This window comes from Chlorocebus sabaeus, chromosome 9, assembly GCF_047675955.1.
Source record: "Chlorocebus sabaeus isolate Y175 chromosome 9, mChlSab1.0.hap1, whole genome shotgun sequence".
In the NCBI taxonomy this organism is placed as follows: domain Eukaryota; kingdom Metazoa; phylum Chordata; class Mammalia; order Primates; family Cercopithecidae; genus Chlorocebus; species Chlorocebus sabaeus.
Window position 1 is genome coordinate 93,845,709 of NC_132912.1, and position 17,615 is coordinate 93,863,323.

The window sequence follows — 17,615 nt, forward strand, 5'->3', positions numbered from 1 at the left end:
AGCTGAGCAGTACGTTCTTTCTTGAAGGGAAATCCAAGTGGTTTATTTCCATGGCTGCCACTCTCCCCAGAGTTATGTTTCCCAAGAGACTTTCCCCATAGCCACCCCCTAACTTACCAACCATGCCTGGATTGGATGTCCCAACTATGTGCTCTCACAGCATCCTGTGCTCTCCCATTACTGCACATTCACACTGAGCGCAATCGCTCATTTACTTATCTTTTCTCCCACTAGGCTGAGAACAGGGGCTGTGCAGTCATATTCAATATTGAGTCCCCAACCCTAACCAGGGCCTGGCACATACAAGACATTCAGCAGATGGTTGTTGAATGAAAATATATAAATGAATGAATGATTACCAGCTGCTTCCACTCCCTTAACTTGCTACAGAATTAATAAACTAATCTTGAGCATAGTGGATATATAAATATAAAAGTATCGTTGAGGACTGTCAGGCCAGCCTCTCTATACTGGTTGCTACATTCTGCTTGTTGATTTATGCTACTAATTACTGTCACTTTTATTTTGGATTTGTGCACAAAACAAGAGTGTTACTTAAAGGAAGGCTTCCAAATTTCTAAGTGTAGGGTACCCTGCTAACGACATGGAGCTTCAAAGGGCTCACAAGAAATTCATCACACATATGTGTGCACATGCACATGGCACACACATTCAACTTTGTAACATGTAGTAGACCACGTCTACCACATCTAGAATAATATAAAATTTCATCTCAAATGATCAGCTCCTGACCCTCCAAACCCATGACTGAGTCAAAGATGATATGGCATCCCTGTAAAGATCAGAAGGAAAACAGTAGAGAAGAACCCAGAGTTTCCCTCTACACCAGCGTGTGTTTCTAAACTTTGGCTGTACAACAGAATCACCTGGTGGGCTTGTAAAAATGCCAACACTCAGACCACACCTAAGACCAATTACATCAGAATTTCTAGGGAAGTGAACCGGGGATGTTTTCGTTTTGTTTTTTTTTTTTTTCAAGTACCCCTAGTGCTTCCACTGTGCAGCCAAGGCTGAGAACCACTGCTCTAGATTCTCCTCTCATTGAGCCTTACTATGTGCCAGGTGTTATATGGAGCAATGCCTTTTCTTTTAATTCACTGATGTAAAATGTTATCTTATCCATTTTACATGGCCCAGCCTACACCCTGGAAGGGAAGCAATTTTATAAGTCCTCATTATTTACTCTATATAGTTGGGGCACTAGGAAAATAAGAAAAAAAAAATGTTTTTTTGCACTCACTTGCTTAAGTTATCCCCTTACTACCTAAAGGGAATGCTTTAGTGTAATTCTTTATAAGAAAGGTGACGGTAAGACTATTTGGGAACTGAAGCCATTCCATAGATGAACTCTACAAAGTTTAATGTACACACTTTAATTTACACGCGATGGGATAAAATTGTTAATGTTTGGAGGTTCACAGCATTCTCCCTCCATCTTTGCCCACTAAGCTCCTTATTTCTCCTTCACTTTCTGTTAATAAAAGGGAAAAAATCGGATGCTGGTGAGCAATTAGCATAGAACCAACCCTCAATCTTCAGGGTGCTTCGTGGAGCTGGGGATGTGATTCATCTAGAGCCTGTGTAGACTTACACATGGCCCAGAGAAGAGAGAGGATCAAGGGACCGAGGGGGCAGAGACATGGCAGAAGAAAGAGAAGCCCAAAGGAATATAGGGGTGCTGAAGATAGAAGCAGACAAGAGATTTTAATGAATTTCTAAGGACTAAGTGTTTGGATTCATTTACATGTTTTTGAGAGTGTGAAGTATAAAGACTAAACCTGCTGTATAGGCCATGGTACTGAACTCTAACCACCCCCTGGACAGGATGGCAAGGTCATGCCTTTATGTGAGTTGCATGAATGAGCTGAGTGGGCAGGTCCACCACTGGAGCACTCAAAATGTGGCTAGTACAACAGAGGTACTGAATTTTCACATTTTGTTGATTTTAGCTAATTTAAATAGGCAAATGTGGCTATTGGCTACCCATATTGAACAGTGCAGGCCTATAGTGCTTAATCACAAGACACACCTATCTATTTGTTTATACATGTATGGACACCTACCTGCATAAATAGTTTTGTGTTTGCACATAATTATATATCCTCATATATCAATAATATACATATAGACACAACTAGACACAATTGCACAAACAAGACACCCAGTCTTGTGGAAAGATAAAAAGAATAAAAATTGAAATTGGAAATACTGCATGGGTCTGTGTAGGGAGATTTGACACAAGAAGAATTGGAGCAAGAAGTACATGGGTGTGTTGGACAACATGATGAATTTGGGATGATGCTTTGATAACAAAAAATGAAGAGAAGAAAATTCTGTGAGACCACCAGCGGTTTAGGAACACAAGCAGCTTTATTTCCCTTGATCTTTTAATCTTTCAGCAAAAGGCCTTTACAAATGACATGCATCCTTCAAAGGTGGACTTGACTGTCAAGGATGGCCCTGACAACTGGGAGGAACTCCAAAGGGCATAGATAGAAAGGAAAGAAAGCACTTCTTAACAAGGATGACCAAATTCTCTAAATGATATTCATTTGCCAAAACATTTTAGGCACTCTTGTTTCCAGGAGAAGTATTTATTCCAAAGTTATTAAAACTGTATGAGATGGAATAGATGAATTTCCAGTTGTCAGAATTATTAGTTTACCTAAAAGTTATACCAATTCATGGACTATAATATTAACTTTTTCCTTATTGAACAGGTAACTGAATTCTACCCATATGAACTAAACAACAATTCCTCCATCCAGAAAGTGGTATCATTGTTAACAGCTAGAAATATTATGATTTGCTTTCCAGTGCTCATATTATCCATTTCAGTCTCTTGATGGATACCCTTCACTAATGTTGGCCTCGCAGTTCTTTCAATATGCTATGCTCCTGCCTGCCTCTTAGTCTTTGCCCATGCTGTCCCCTGCACGTGAAATGCTCTTCCCAAACTCTTGCTGAGTTAACTTGTGCACATCTTCCAGGTCTCATCTTACCATCCTTACGAATGTCATCTCCAACCCACCCTTCCTGTCCCAGATTAGATCAGTCCTTCCTGTTTTATGTTTTCATAGTACCCCATTCTTCTCTTTCATGGCCCTTTTTTACAGTTATAATTACTGGATTATTTGTGTCTTTATTATTTAATTTTGTCTTACTCTCTGGATTGTGAGCCCCATGAATACTTTGGTTCAGATGTTGTAATCTGCCTTATTCATCACAGTACTATGTCCCCCAGATGTAATATGATACCCAGCAAATAGTAGATGCTCAATAAATACTAATTAAATGTTCTATAAATGAATAAATGCTTCACTTTAGCTTTATTGATCTAATTTCTCCCTTTCTTCCATTTTTCTGTATCATAAGCCATACTATTATACAGTCCTATACAATGGTAAACAACTAAAAAAACTCCTAAGCCCTGTACACAGTTGATTAACTCTAATATTCCTCGTTCAGTTCCCCTTAAGTTTTGATAGACCATCTGGTGGTATATCATTTAAGTCACAGCAACTATAAACATGTTAAGGCCCAGCATGAACCTGGTCTGACATCCAACCAGTCTTCTGGCTGTCACAGAAATGCCTTCATCCATTTTAGAAATGTGCTTACTACAGAAATACGATGCTAAGCTTGCTGTATTTATGAGACACTGAATTTTCAGGATGCCTTCAATCAATAGAAAATAGACATTATATTCTTACCTGAAGGCAATAGTAATATGACTGGCTGTGAATCTGGGAGTGAAGGAAATAAGAAGGCTCTCAGATGATTATTTTAGTATAGAGATGCGCTAGCTTACCTTAAAGAGCATGGCTCACAAAACAGTAGACTTGACTGTAATGAGAATGACAGAAAACTGTAAAATATATGTTGGTCCAAAGGGGATTGATCAGTGATGCAGACATAAAAAGGAAGAAACAAACACTGGCAGAGGAAGTTACAGGCAACAGAACTTGAGGGACTGTGGTCACATTGGCAACACTTTTTCTTCCCTCATGAGTGAATTGATCACTATCTGTGTCTATGGAGGTTTAACATCCATTTTATCTTACCCCCTGCTTTGACTCTATGCTCACCAAGCTACCTTTGATTATAATTTGGTTTCTCACATGCATCTGTCTACTGGAAGGGAGTATGTTCATCTTGCCAGTGTGCATTTCCCTGCTGGCATCACTATTTTGTTTCTGATTGGGAAGACATGCACTGGTACACCAGTCTTGGAAACTTGGTTAACCTGAGTTCTCCCCTGAGTGGTTCACCTCGTTAGGTGGACAGCAAGAGTCAGGTGTCAAAGCATGTACAGCTGAGGCCAGCTGGAAGCCGGAGCCTCCCCAACAGAAGGCCGCCCTGGCAAGCTTCCAAGAATTTTTTGCCCTCCAGATGCTCCAGACAACATTCCAAATCTTGCTCTACACTACTTCTTTTCCTAATTTAAAATGGAGATCGGGGGAAACTGAAATGTCTGTTAGGAACAGCCACAGACTCCTAGAGATCTTTCGAAAATTTTAGTGATGAGACTCGAAATCCTAGTCACATGCCATGATATAAACGAATGGCTCATGAAAGACAAGGAAATTTGGGAGGTGGCCAGGAAGGAGAAGGGTGGAAGGAAAGAAAGAGGGGCTGATATCCTTATCTCAGAAACTGAGTAGACAATAGACACTGTCTCAAAGACATGAAAATCAACACGGAGAATATAACTAAGGTACAAATAAAATCAAAGCAACTAAAAATAGGCATAGTGATTACACTGGGAAGTTGAGAAAAGTGGAGGTGCAAATGTGTTACATTCAGCTCTATCATAGCAGGGCATCAATAGATAATGCTGGCAGCTGATAAATCAAGAAATGTAAGTAGAAGTATGTCATTTAGAGATCTCAGGACAACTAGCAGAAGGCATAGCTTAAAAAGTTCCTAGTGGTTATCTTTAGAAGTGTGACTTAGAAGGTTTGGGGAAAAAGAGGTTTTTTGTAAGTCATTTATTATTATCATTTCTTTATTATTTGATTTTTGATCATCTGCATTTTGATTTATTCATTTGTTCAACAAATATTTGTTAAGTATTACTATGGGCAAGGCAGAAGATAGGTTCTAGAAATATAACACTAAACATAAGCTAGGTGTGGTGGTAAATGCCTGTACCAGCTACTCGGAAAGCTGAGGTGGGAGGATCACTTGAGACTGGGAGGTCCAGGCTGCAGTGAGCTGAAATTGCACCACTGCACTCCAGCCTGGGTGACAGAGCAAGATGTCACCTCAATAAAGAAAAAAAAAAAAGAAAAACAAACAAACAAAAGAGTTTAAACATCTAAACATAACAAAAATCCTGCCCTCAAAAATGTAGTAGAGGAAATAAACAAACAAGTAAAATATTAATATATGATATGTTAGATGGTGTTAGGTGCAATGAAGAAAAATAACGCTCTTTTATATCAGGTGAGAGATTTGGACACAGATTTGAAGGCAGTAAAGGAGGAAGCCTTGTGGATTCCTGAGGGAAGAGTGCTCCAGGCAGAGGCAACAGACAGTGCGAAGGCCCTGAGGTGGGAGTGCCCAGTGAGTTTGAGGAACAGCAAGAGGCCAATATGGCTGGAAGACACTGAGTGAGGAGTCACATTGAGAGAGGTGGTGGTGGCAGGATGGAGGGGAGGCCACTTGGCATAAGGCTTTGTAGCTGTAGCCAGAGTTGGTCTTTAGTCTGAGTGAGGCAGAAAGTCCATTAAAGGGCAAAGGAATAGCATCTAAGTTTTGCGTTTGTTTTAAAATTCTGCCTTTTTTGAGGATAGACTTTTCTGAAATGGTCTGAAGATGGAGCAGATAAATCAATAAGGGTGAAGACTCATTGATAAGAATTTTTTAAATTATAAAGAAATGAAGTAAAAAAAACACTCTCCTAATTTATTACTAAATAAAAAGGTGTGTTTTCTTGTTTTAACATGTAAATGTCTACGTGCTAAGTATTTTTCATGACACAACAGGAGAGCTTCCTATAGTCGCCCTTGGATGTTCCTTTTACAGGGTTGTTTTCAATGATAGTCCATCTACCAGAGATTGCAGCTAAGAATGGGTTTGAAGAGTTGAGCAGTTCCTTGGATATCCCGGCCTACACTCTCGACTTTGAGTCATAGCTATTTGTGTCCCTGCTGTTCCCACATCAGCAGCTCCCAAAATTGGCTGATCATTAGAATCACATGCAAGAGTTTTTAATGAAAATAGACTCCTGGGCCTCACCCCTGAGAAGATGCTGAATATTATGGTTTGAGGTGGGATCCAGGCAGTGACATGCCAAGGGCAGAGATGATGGGAGCAGTACACACAGGTGCAGGCAATAAATGGGTGCATTCTCTGAGAATTAAAAGAACAATCATAGAACCAGTTGAAGTCAGTCTGCTTTTTATTACCACTATGTGCTAGCAGTTCTAAATGATATCAGTGATGAAATACTTCTCCCCTCCCCTGCCGAAAATTGTGTTTTGGTTTTTTTTCTTTGAGACAGGGACTCACTCTGTCACCCAGGTTGGAGTGCAGTGGTACAATTATGACTCACTGCAGCCTCCATCTCCTGGACTCAACTGATTCTCCCAACTCAGACTCCTGAGTAGTGTAGCTGGGACTACAGGCACACACATCTACCCCTGGCTAATTTTTCTATTTTTTTTAGAGATGGGATCCCTCTGTGTTACCCAGGTTGGTCTCATTCTCCTAGGCTCAAAAGATCCTCCTGCCTCGGCCTCCCAAAGCACTAGGATTACAGACCTGAGCCACCATACCCAGCTCTGAAAATATTATTATTTTTTTTTTGGTGGGGAATCTATGTTCTAAGCTGCTACTATTGAGTTTCAGTAATACATATTCAAGTTTTAAATTACACATCATTATTACTTATCCTTTCATAAACATCATATTTAACATGGAATGAATTTGAGGAAATTCCAGTATTATGTATCTAATATATGCAGTCAGCCACATGGTCTCACCTACACATATTCATTTGAAGAGAAGGTTTTTAATGGTTGGGAGTTTGAGTTTGCTTTGGGTTTAATTTGTGTCTTCAACATCTGTAGTACAACATTTTCTTGCATTCAAACAGTAGGTTCTAAATAAACAAGAATAAGATGTGGTAATAGTCTCAGTCTTATTACAGACTAAGAAACAGAGTTTGAGTTACTTCAATTCTGTTATTCAGCGTAATTATCTGGAGGTTTTATTTGTGTTTCAAATTTAAAATAACAAAATAAGGCATAAATTATGATGTATATTATATTTTGGAAAGAATGAATTTTATTTCATACATGAACTATTTTATTGAATAATATTTCTTCATAACGGTTGTTCTCTCACTTTTATTTTAATTATTTATAAACTAAAAATGAGTTAAGGAAATGTTATTTTATCTATAACATTACTTACGTTGTTTTTATTATATATACATGGTGTATGACACATACACACATTACATATAATATTTATATGTCTTTATATAACTCGTGGTTATTGATGATTGCATAATTACTATTAAATAATTTTGTCACATAGAGGAAAAAAAGTGTTTATCTGCTCCAAGAGTCAAATGTGCTAAATACTAGGGGTTCTTATCTTTTTAAAAGTTCCACAGGTAAGCCGGGCATGGTGGCTCACGCCTGTAATCCTAGCACTTTGGGAGGGTGAAGCAGGCAGATCACCTGAGGTTGGGAGTTCAAGACTAGCCTGGCCAACGTGGTGAAACCCCATCTCTACTAAAAATACAAAATTAGCCAGGTGTGGCGGCACATGCCTGTAATCCCAGCTACTTGGGAGGCTGAGGCAGGAGAATCACTTGAACCCGGGAGGCAGAGGTTGGGTGAGCCGAGATCGTGCCATTGCACTCCAGCCTGGGCAATGGGTGAAACTCCAGCAAAAAAAAAAAAAAAAAAGTTCTGCAGATAATTCTCACATGCAGTCAGATGTGGGAATCATAATCTGTAGCATGTTTATTACTTACTCTAACTCCATTTCTGTATTCCCCAACTTCCTTCTCTGCACCTACTCTTCCCCTAGTTTTCACCACATTAGTTCCACTAAGGTCCCTGGTATAGGTGAAGAGGTGCTAATCAGAACCCTTGTTGCTTCTAGGCAATGGTGTGCTGGTAAATACTTAACAATGGGCTCTCTGGGGAATTTACACATTTACTGATTTTCATAGTGTAAATATTCCCAACATGTTGATTTCCAACCACCAATGAGATGTCAATCTGTTTGGGAAGTTCCTGAAAATTTAACAGTTAGCTCTCCATGCTTGCGCAAGTCCCCAGTGTTCCAGGGATTCCTAAGACTTTCTGCTAGAAGGATAATGGGGTCCCCTATGGAAGAGTTTTGCTTTTTTTCTTTTTTCAAACTAAAGTTCAGTTTTCTGGATTATTTCTCGAATTTGTGAGCTCATCTTTAAAAATTAGACCACTCTTATACACATTCTCCCTACAAGGGTCAGGGGTAATAACCTCCATGTTTCTTTCTTTATCCACGTTCTAGAACACACTCCAGTCCTATATCCAGGAGTGCTTTCAAGTGAGAAGTTGACTTTCTAGCAATCTGTGTGCAAATACCCACCTACAAAGTCTTCTTTCTCCCCTTAAGTTTGTTGGAGGAATGTACCTGAGAGAATTTATGCTGCTTCCTCTATCCCCAGTCAACCTGTTCCTCCATGTAATTCCACTGTCTTTCTTCATTCTTTCTTCTCAGAAGGAGCTACTAAGGGATGAGGAAAGTTCCTATCCTGACTTTGGTACCTCACTTACTGGTTAGAAGCATGAGCCATAGCCAGAGACCTGGGTTCAAGTGCCAGCTCTTACCACTTACAAGATATGCTCTCTGAGCCTCTGGAATAGTTGCTCCTTTATAGGGTTGTTGTGAGATTTAAATAACATAATATGAGAAAAGTGCATTGCCTGTGCCTAAAACATAGGTAGCCTCAGCATATGCTATTATTATTCTAATTCCCCTGTTAACTATTAATGGTATTACTCCCCTAGACTTTTCAGTTATCGTGGAAATGAATAGCTGAGGGGCTGATGCTCACCTAAATACATGCTCCACTGGACCCAAAACAATTGAAGGATCTTTTAATACTTCTCAGTCCTTACTCTTATAATTGTTTGCAAAGTATTGTTTAGAAACAATCCAGATATACAATTTCTCTGTATTACTTTGTATTAAAAAGTCATAATACTAAATTCCTCCTTATTATTTAACTGTTCACTTATTATGCTTTGTGGAATCACAGGATCCATGCCTTATTTATCAGCAAGCCCTTTCACAGCACTTAGCAGAGTACCTGGTATGAAGTGGTTATTCAGTAAATATTTGATTGACTACGTTCTTTATAGAAAAAGTTTGAACTCTACTTTGTTTTCTTGCTTTCTTGTTGCAAATCTGTAATATTTTCCTATTCTTGATTGCCAGGGACTAAGAACTGTGGACAAAGCAAAGCAACACTTGCCCCCATCAACAGGAATGTATGCTATTTATATCAATACGAAGTGCATACATATAGGGATATATTCAGTTAATAAAAGTGGTTAATGGCAACAATTCCTAGACAATGCCCTAGAATAAAGAATATAGCTTTATCAAAACGATAAGAATGCATTCAGGACCCTCAGACCTGTTGCATCTCTCTGTGCCTTTGTTAGAAACTCAGCAGCCCACAAAGGGCACTTTGGGAGTTGACCTAGGCTGTATGTATGACTAATTGTTCAACACCTGCCTGCCTCCAGACAGATCTTCCCATACTGTTCTTAGAGCAAGGTCAGGAAGCAGGAAGCCTAAAGAAACCCTGGATCCTTTGTACCAGCTGCATGGCTATGACTAGATGTGAGTGACAGCACATGCTGAATGATACGTAGGGGATGAAAGACAGGGAGGACCATAGATGGAGCCAGGTGTCTGACCGAACCATGGGATGGATACAGTCGACTGAATTGGACAATTCTGGGGGCAGAAGCAAACTTCAGAGGAAAGAACATTGTCTAGTTTTGGAAACATCAATTTTGAGATGCTTGTAAGTTAGCAAAGTGCAGTTGCCAGGGAGGAAATTGGATATTGGACATAAGAGACCAGAACCCTAAAGAGAAGTCTTAGCTAAATACATAAGTTGAGGGGTCATCAACATAGAGATGCCATTTGAAAATATAGGAGCAAATAAATTTGCCTGGGTAGACAAATGAGAAACTCCTACTTAGAAAAGGCAGAGAGAAGAGTGAAAGCCTGCAAAGAAACAGATATGGACTGGACGAGAAGCTGGAGAAGGACCAAAAGAAAGTGGAGTCACAGATGCCAAAGGAGGAGCACTGGAAGCTGTCCGGGCTGGCTTCCTCAGGAAGCAGACTCTGAAACAAGTTTGGTGTCCCAGGATCCTTATTCAGGGGTGTCTTTGGGTTCAACATCATGGAAAGGAAGGGAAGAAGACAGGCGTAGGTAGAAAGAGAAGTTGAGCTGCGATGCAGAACTAAAGGCACTTTGGCCCACCTACAGGTTGTCTGGAGCTAGAATGGCTGTTCGGAGATTAGCTGGGGTGGCCAGGCCTTTATCCTCCCACACGCAGTCATATTGGATGTAGTCTGTCTGAGGTGAAGCATGATCTTGGCTGAGGGGATGTCTGCGGCTGGGGTCATCCCTAAACAGGCGCACAGCCCTCCTTACCCTCAGTCACTGAGGCAACAGCCCCTCACCTAAGGGGGATCTGGGTGGTGAGCCACAGTGTCCAGCCAGACAGCAAGTTATCAGTAGTGCTGAGGCTTAGGTACATTGAGAGTGTGAAGACATGCGTTGCTCTTGACAATCTAGTTTGGTGGCATTATGGGCTAGAAGTCCGTTTCAGAGGGTTTCAGGAGTCCTGGAAGTGAGGGAATGCAGGAGGGTGTGACCATCTTTGCATTTGAAGGGGAGCTAAAAAATGGGGTAGAGACTAGAAAATGGAATGTGGGATAAGGTAAGTGTTTTTGTGGTGGTGTTGTTTTAATATGAAAGATCTTCTCCCTCCCTGTGACCGAACTGCCTTCCCACACTTGGATTCAATGAGACAGTCCCACATCCTTAAAATAATTACCCTTTCTAGGCTTAGGCTATGTGAAGGTGGTTTCTTATTACTTGCAACAAAAATGTCTCTATCAGTGAGGATATGATCAGAGAAGCAGTCTACTATGAGTGCTGTAGGATAAGGGATTTATTATAGGATTTAGATCTTACACAATAGTGGGATGTGTGAAGTCTATGTAAGGCTGTTGCCTCTGCTTCTGACGTTGGACCTAAGCCACTATAGATCAGCCAGGCTGGCAGGAAGGAAAACTGCACAGGAAATGGGGGAGAGTAAGGACAAACTAGAACCCATGGAGACGAATGGAACTCATGAGGACAAACTGGAATACACAAGGACAAACCACCTCCAACCTTGGCGGCACGAGTGACCTGTGGGAGAAGTCAGTGCCCTTAGCCATGGTGCTGCACACAAGCCTCGCCCAGGCTTCAGAGAAACTGAAGGAGGAAATCCAGTGGGAGATGGAGGAGCTGGGAGCCTGGATGCCGCCCGTGCCCACAAGGGAGCCAGCAGATCAGTGATGATGTGTGTGAGCTGCCACCAAGCCTGGTGTGGAAATGGCTGCTTCACTTCTATCTTCCAGATCTCATCCAAATTTCTCCTGTGGCCAACCCTAATCCCAAATCATATAAAGATGTAATTTTGCTTCTCTAAATGTACACAATAAAAAGCCACCACAGAGTCCCCAAAATAACACTAGGGCTATAATTTCCTTGCAGAATTATTGTAAAGGACTAGAGATAATGCAAGTAAATCTGACACAGAGACATGCACATAACTGGCTCTCAATAATGGGAGGGGAATGATAATGCTGTTGATGCAAATAATAGAATAATTTGTTAAAATGTTAACTTATGATTTCTTCTCCTTATACTTCCCCTGATCTTTTAAGACTGCCCTAATTGTCCCCCAACAGATACTCCTTAGTACTAGAATTCCCTCCAATACTGTATTTCTTTTGAGCTAGGTGTGGCCTTGTGAACTAGTTCAGTCAACGGTTCAAGAATAAAAGTGACACAACAGCTTCTAGATCATCTCGTTAAAGACAAGTTTTCCCTTTCTGCAGGCTGTGCCACAGACATGAAGGTGACACAGCTTTGGCCATGCAGATGGGGACATGGCAGAACTAAAAGGTGGAAGGAGCCCTGAGTCTCTGCAGGACCACATGGAGCAGAGACGCCTCAGCCATGCTGATCGGCTCAGTGACTGGCTGCTTTTTGAGTCATCTTACCTTTGTGTCTCTTGACACAGTTACTTAGCCTAATACCCGAACTAAAACTCATGCTGTTTTCTTGCATCTAAGGTCTTCTTCTGAAGGCCTAACGCACAAACTGCTTGAAGTCTCTCCTAGACTTCAATACCTAAACTTATTGAAAAGATGTTCCTGGGAGAGGAAGAGAGAATAAGAAATGAATTTTGGACAAGATGAAAGAAAAGGGATTATTTCAGAACCCATGAACAGTGGGGACCCTCTCTCTGCTCTCTGGCAGAATCCCAGGAATAGTATGTCATGGGGGAACTACTGCATTGTGCCCCAGGGAAGCTCCAAGTGTCATCATACAATACCATGTTTGGGGGTGGTGGGGGCAGAGATGCCAGATGCGAGGGGAGAATTTGAACTGGAACAAACAAAAGCTTAGCAATAACCAGCCCATCAATTAACAAAGAGGGCATGCTAATGCTCTACCATTGGAAAATCCAGGAACGTTTAATCCAATAGCTATCAGCGTGGAGCCTCAATAGTAAGTAAGATGGATTTCCCATTAGCCTGGAAGGATGGAAACACTGAGATAGAATTTACTTTTAAATAAACACAGAAGTGTGGTATTTCTGGCACTCCAAAGTTTGTGGGTCTAGACTCAATCAAATACATCATCATTGTTGTTGCTGTTTTACCCAAGAGTCTCACCAGGTTTTGTATCTATACCAGGGTAATCCCTGCCTTGGCTTGGGGACTATCTAAGGCTGAGCTGCAGAGTGAAGGCATTTATGTCTCCAGTGAGGAGGACAGGGGAGGCAAGGCAGGAGGCAACCTCATGCTCTCAAACGACTATGGCTCTATATCTGGGTGCCTCTAATGCCTACCGGGTTATCTCTCTCTCTACCACAGTACTGAGCTTGACAAAATCAAATAGGGGTAGCTTAGGGACAGTGATTACTCAGTCTCCTTCATCTAAAGCTCCTTAGAAACAGTGAATTCCTGGGTATAAGCATCACAAGGAGATGGGAGTCTTTGCGCCTTCCTTAGAATTGCAGATGAGCTATAGCCGAGAAAGACTCTAGAGATCCTACAATACAACCAGTCCTTTACCCACATGAGCAAACCAGGACCCAGAGAGAATGGACTTGCCCACATTTACACAGCTAGTCGGAGGCATAGATGAGACAGGGACTAATGGTCTGTATTCTCAGACTAGTTTCTAATTTGTTACACATAGGAGGAACCTTGAGAAAATTTGGTCCACTGCTTTCACTGGGGGCAACTTAAAGGAGGATGAAATGTCCATATTCCCCTTCCATAGTCCTGCCAAGGTGCCATAAATTCTCGGTATTTATTTCAACACTTGAAGCCTTAAGCCCATAAGCTCTTAAATGGACATAAGCAGGAACAAAATTCCATGTGAATGCAGAAGGGCGTGTGGAAGACAAAATAATGCTGACAAGTGGGCTTCCGGAGGACTCATGGGAGAGCTGTCTTCCAGCTGTGTTCCAGCATCTCTCTTTCATTCTCTTCATCCCTCCCTCTGTCCCCCTCCATCCCTCTCTCCTTCCCCCTTTACTCCTCCCCGCTGTCCCTTCTCTGCCTTTCTCCCCTCTGTCTCCCTGAATGACAGACATGCATATCTTTCCTAGCTAGGGGAGGGGTACAAGAGGAGCTAGAGTTAATAAAGACAAGAATTTTTCTAGTGGCCAGTGCCTCCTGGAAACCTCCGAGATGCTTTGTAAATTACAAAGGGCTAACAAACTGTGAAGAGGCTCACCAAAAACTCCTGAGATTTTATGGCCCTAAGTCAGGTGTAACAAACAGCTGGAGAAGGCAAACAAAGCTGCTTCTTGGCACCCAGGTGCACTGGTCCAGAGAAGTGAAGTAGCCAGCCCACCTGTCTGTTCTCAAACTCTTCCTTCCTCTCGTCCTTTCACCATCTCCCCCTTCTTCCCTCCATCCTACTTTTCCTCCCTTCCTTTTCTCACCCGTTAACTAATCCAAAAACATGTATTTGAGTTTATTCCATTAGCCAGGAACCCTGATTAGATTCTGTGGTTACAAAGACAACCTTTAGTCTCTGCCCCAGAGGACATTGTACCATTTTTATAGATTATTCATTTATTTATTCAACACACATTTATGAGTTGCTGGGTTAGGACAAAGACAAATACGCCCCCCCTGGGATTGAGGCTTACACGGATACACACCCTACACAATTAGTAACTCCCTTCTACTAAGCATCCAGAGAAATACACAGTTCTAAAGACTGATTACAAAATCGTCTTTCCCTTTTCCCATCCCTTTCTCAACTCCTCAATGCCTGTGTCCATTAATCTTTCTTCCCAAAAAGGGAAATAGTTTGTGCCTGAAATTCTAAACTCCCTGATTTCAGGCAAGGCCTCGAAGAGTATAAATAAGCATATGAATATTTAGCAAAAATGACTGCTATGCAAAGCTTGAAGCACTGTTGTCATAATGCAGAGCCCGCTTTAATCACAGCCACAGGGAAAGCATTTGCCGCTGTCTTATCACACAGGAATGATTTTCCCATTGGCAATGGCAGCCTGCCAGCTGGCTGTAGAGCCAGCGCCTTCCTGGTCTTTCAGGTCACAATCTCAGATGGCATGCTCCACCACTGCCAGGCACTGACATTTCTATTTTTGCAGGACATGCTGGGTCAGGAAACAAAACTGCAGAATCGCAGACTATTTCTTATTTACATTGAATGCGAATCTCATTTTGGCTCAGAAGCCTATGAATTTCCAACTCTTGTAGTTCAATACACCAGAGATGGCTCAGAGCTTTGCTGATTGAAGTCAGCTGATGGTCTTTGGATCTTATCATTCCCTTTAAATCCCCAAGGTGGTTCGTAGAGTGCATTGCTATAAATCTGCAGTAATTTGCCATTTATAAATAAAGCAGCAACTCAGCTGGGGCATCACCTTCATCCAAGCCAAGCTCAGAACGAACACAAAAGAGAGATGGCTTATATGGGAAAACAAAGTTCTTTAAGAGAAGGGTTTGGAACAACCATTAGTTGCCTTTCCCAACAAATGCTGCTAAGAGCTCCTTCAAACCTTTATCTGAGACAGTTCTTAGCCATTTAGATGCCATGATAACTGCCTCTTGGAAATCTTTTAAAATTAGATCTGCACTTCTGATTCTAGCCAAGATAGAATAACAGAGATCAGATTTACTCTCCTACATAAAAACAAAACAAAAATATGGACACAATTTATGAAATAACGAACACCAAACAGCAGGCAAAGAGGATCTCTGAGAACTGAGAAGCAAACAAGATGAGCACTATGATTGTCTGACTTGAGAGATTTCAGGTTGCAATTTGGGGAGGGAAAACACAGGCAGAGTACGGTGGGTTCCCTAAATTGAGAGATGGGGCTGAGAGTCTGAGAGACCAAGGCAGTTAGGATTTGTTGGACAGAATATTGGGGAGGAGAGACAAGCATGCCGAGAGCACACTGAACATCTCAAGAGAGTCCCCCTCGAGTATTCAGCTGAACAGTGATCAGTGCAAGCATGCGAAGAAACCATGTGAGGCTGGGTAAGGAATCACCTGAAAGGATTAGAGGTAATAGTGTCCAGCAATTACATACAGCTCAGAGTAGTACTTGTTCCAGCTACCCAGACTGAAAGAAACCTCATGATTCATAAGCACTGGATAAAGTCCACAAAAGAAATTTACTTCGGTAGTGGGGAAAAGTTAGACCTCCACTGTGCACTGCTCCAGTCCTGCTTAACAAGTTTTAAAAGCAAGATCCAAAAGGGTCAGAGTACTTCCAAATAACTTAGCTGTACCCCAGAAAATAGCTCAAGAATGTTCATAGGAATACAAAAATATCCGTCACTCAACAAAGTAAAATTCACAGTGTCTGTCACCCAGTCAAAAATTACCAAGCATTCAAAGAAGCAGGAAAACATAAGTCATAAGAAGGAGAAAAACTAACCAATTACAATTAATACAGAGTTCACACATCTCAATGTGTGAGATGAAAAATACTTTGGATGGGATTAATGGCAGATCAAACACTGTAGGAAAAAATATCAGTGAATTTGAAGACAGAGCAATAGAAACTATTCAAAATGAAACACCAAGTGAAAAGAGAATTTTTGAAATCAGCAGAGCATCAGTGAGCTGTGGGTCACTCCAAATAGTTTAATATAATTGGAGTCCCTGAAGGAGGAAACAGACAGAAAAATATTTGAAGAAATAATAGCCAATATTTCCATATTTGCTAAAAGCTATAAACCCACAGATCCAAGAAGGTCAATAGACCCTAAGCACAAGAAACAACAAGGGTTATAGGGTTATAATAATCAAATTGCTCAAAATTCAACGATACAGAGAAAATAATGGAAACAAAGCAAAGGATACCAGCAAATTTTTCATCAGAAACAATACAAATGAAAATCTAGTGGAGAAACATCTTTAAATTACGAAAAAAATGAAAACTAGAATTCTATACTCAGAGAGAAAATTTGTTTTTCAAAAACAAGGGCTAAGTAAACACCTTTTTAGAAACAAAAAAGCTAGAAGAATTTATCATCAGCATATCCACACTATAAGAAATGTTAAGGAAAATTTTACAACATGGAAATATGGATGTATACAAAAGAATAAGGAGCTTCAGAAATGGTAACTACCTGGGTAAATTTATAAGATTTTTTTCTTATTATTTAAATCTCTTTAAAATATAATGATTTAAACAAAAAGCATAACAATATAGTATGGGATTTATAACATACACGTGTGTTTAAAAGTGTATAAAATGTATAACCATATCATAAAGTCTGGGAGGAGACAATTGGAAATATCATTATAAGGTTCTTATACCATTCATTAAGTGTGCATTAAGTAGCATTATAGTGTCATTTGAATGTAGACTGTGATTAAGTTAAAGATAAATTTAGTAAACCCTAAATAAATCACTAAACTAACAAAACAAAGAGTTATAACTAATAGGCCAACAAAAGAGATAAAATAAAATCATAAAATTTAATTAATCCCCAAAGTATATTGTCTAAGAACCTAAAAAAACAAATCCTATCAAAAATTGAGGCAGTAATTTACAGGACACAGAAAGTAACAGAAGGGTGGAGGGCTATGAGAAGGAGTGGAATCAACTGACAGAAGAGAATGCTGAACAGAGATGCTGAATAGAATGGAAGGGTATAGAAAAAGCTGGGGAGAATGCAAGTAAAATTAGGGTGATGGAAGGTCAAGAAAGAGGGTCTTGAGACACCTTCTATGCTTTACCATTAAAAAATGATGAAAACTTGCCCTTG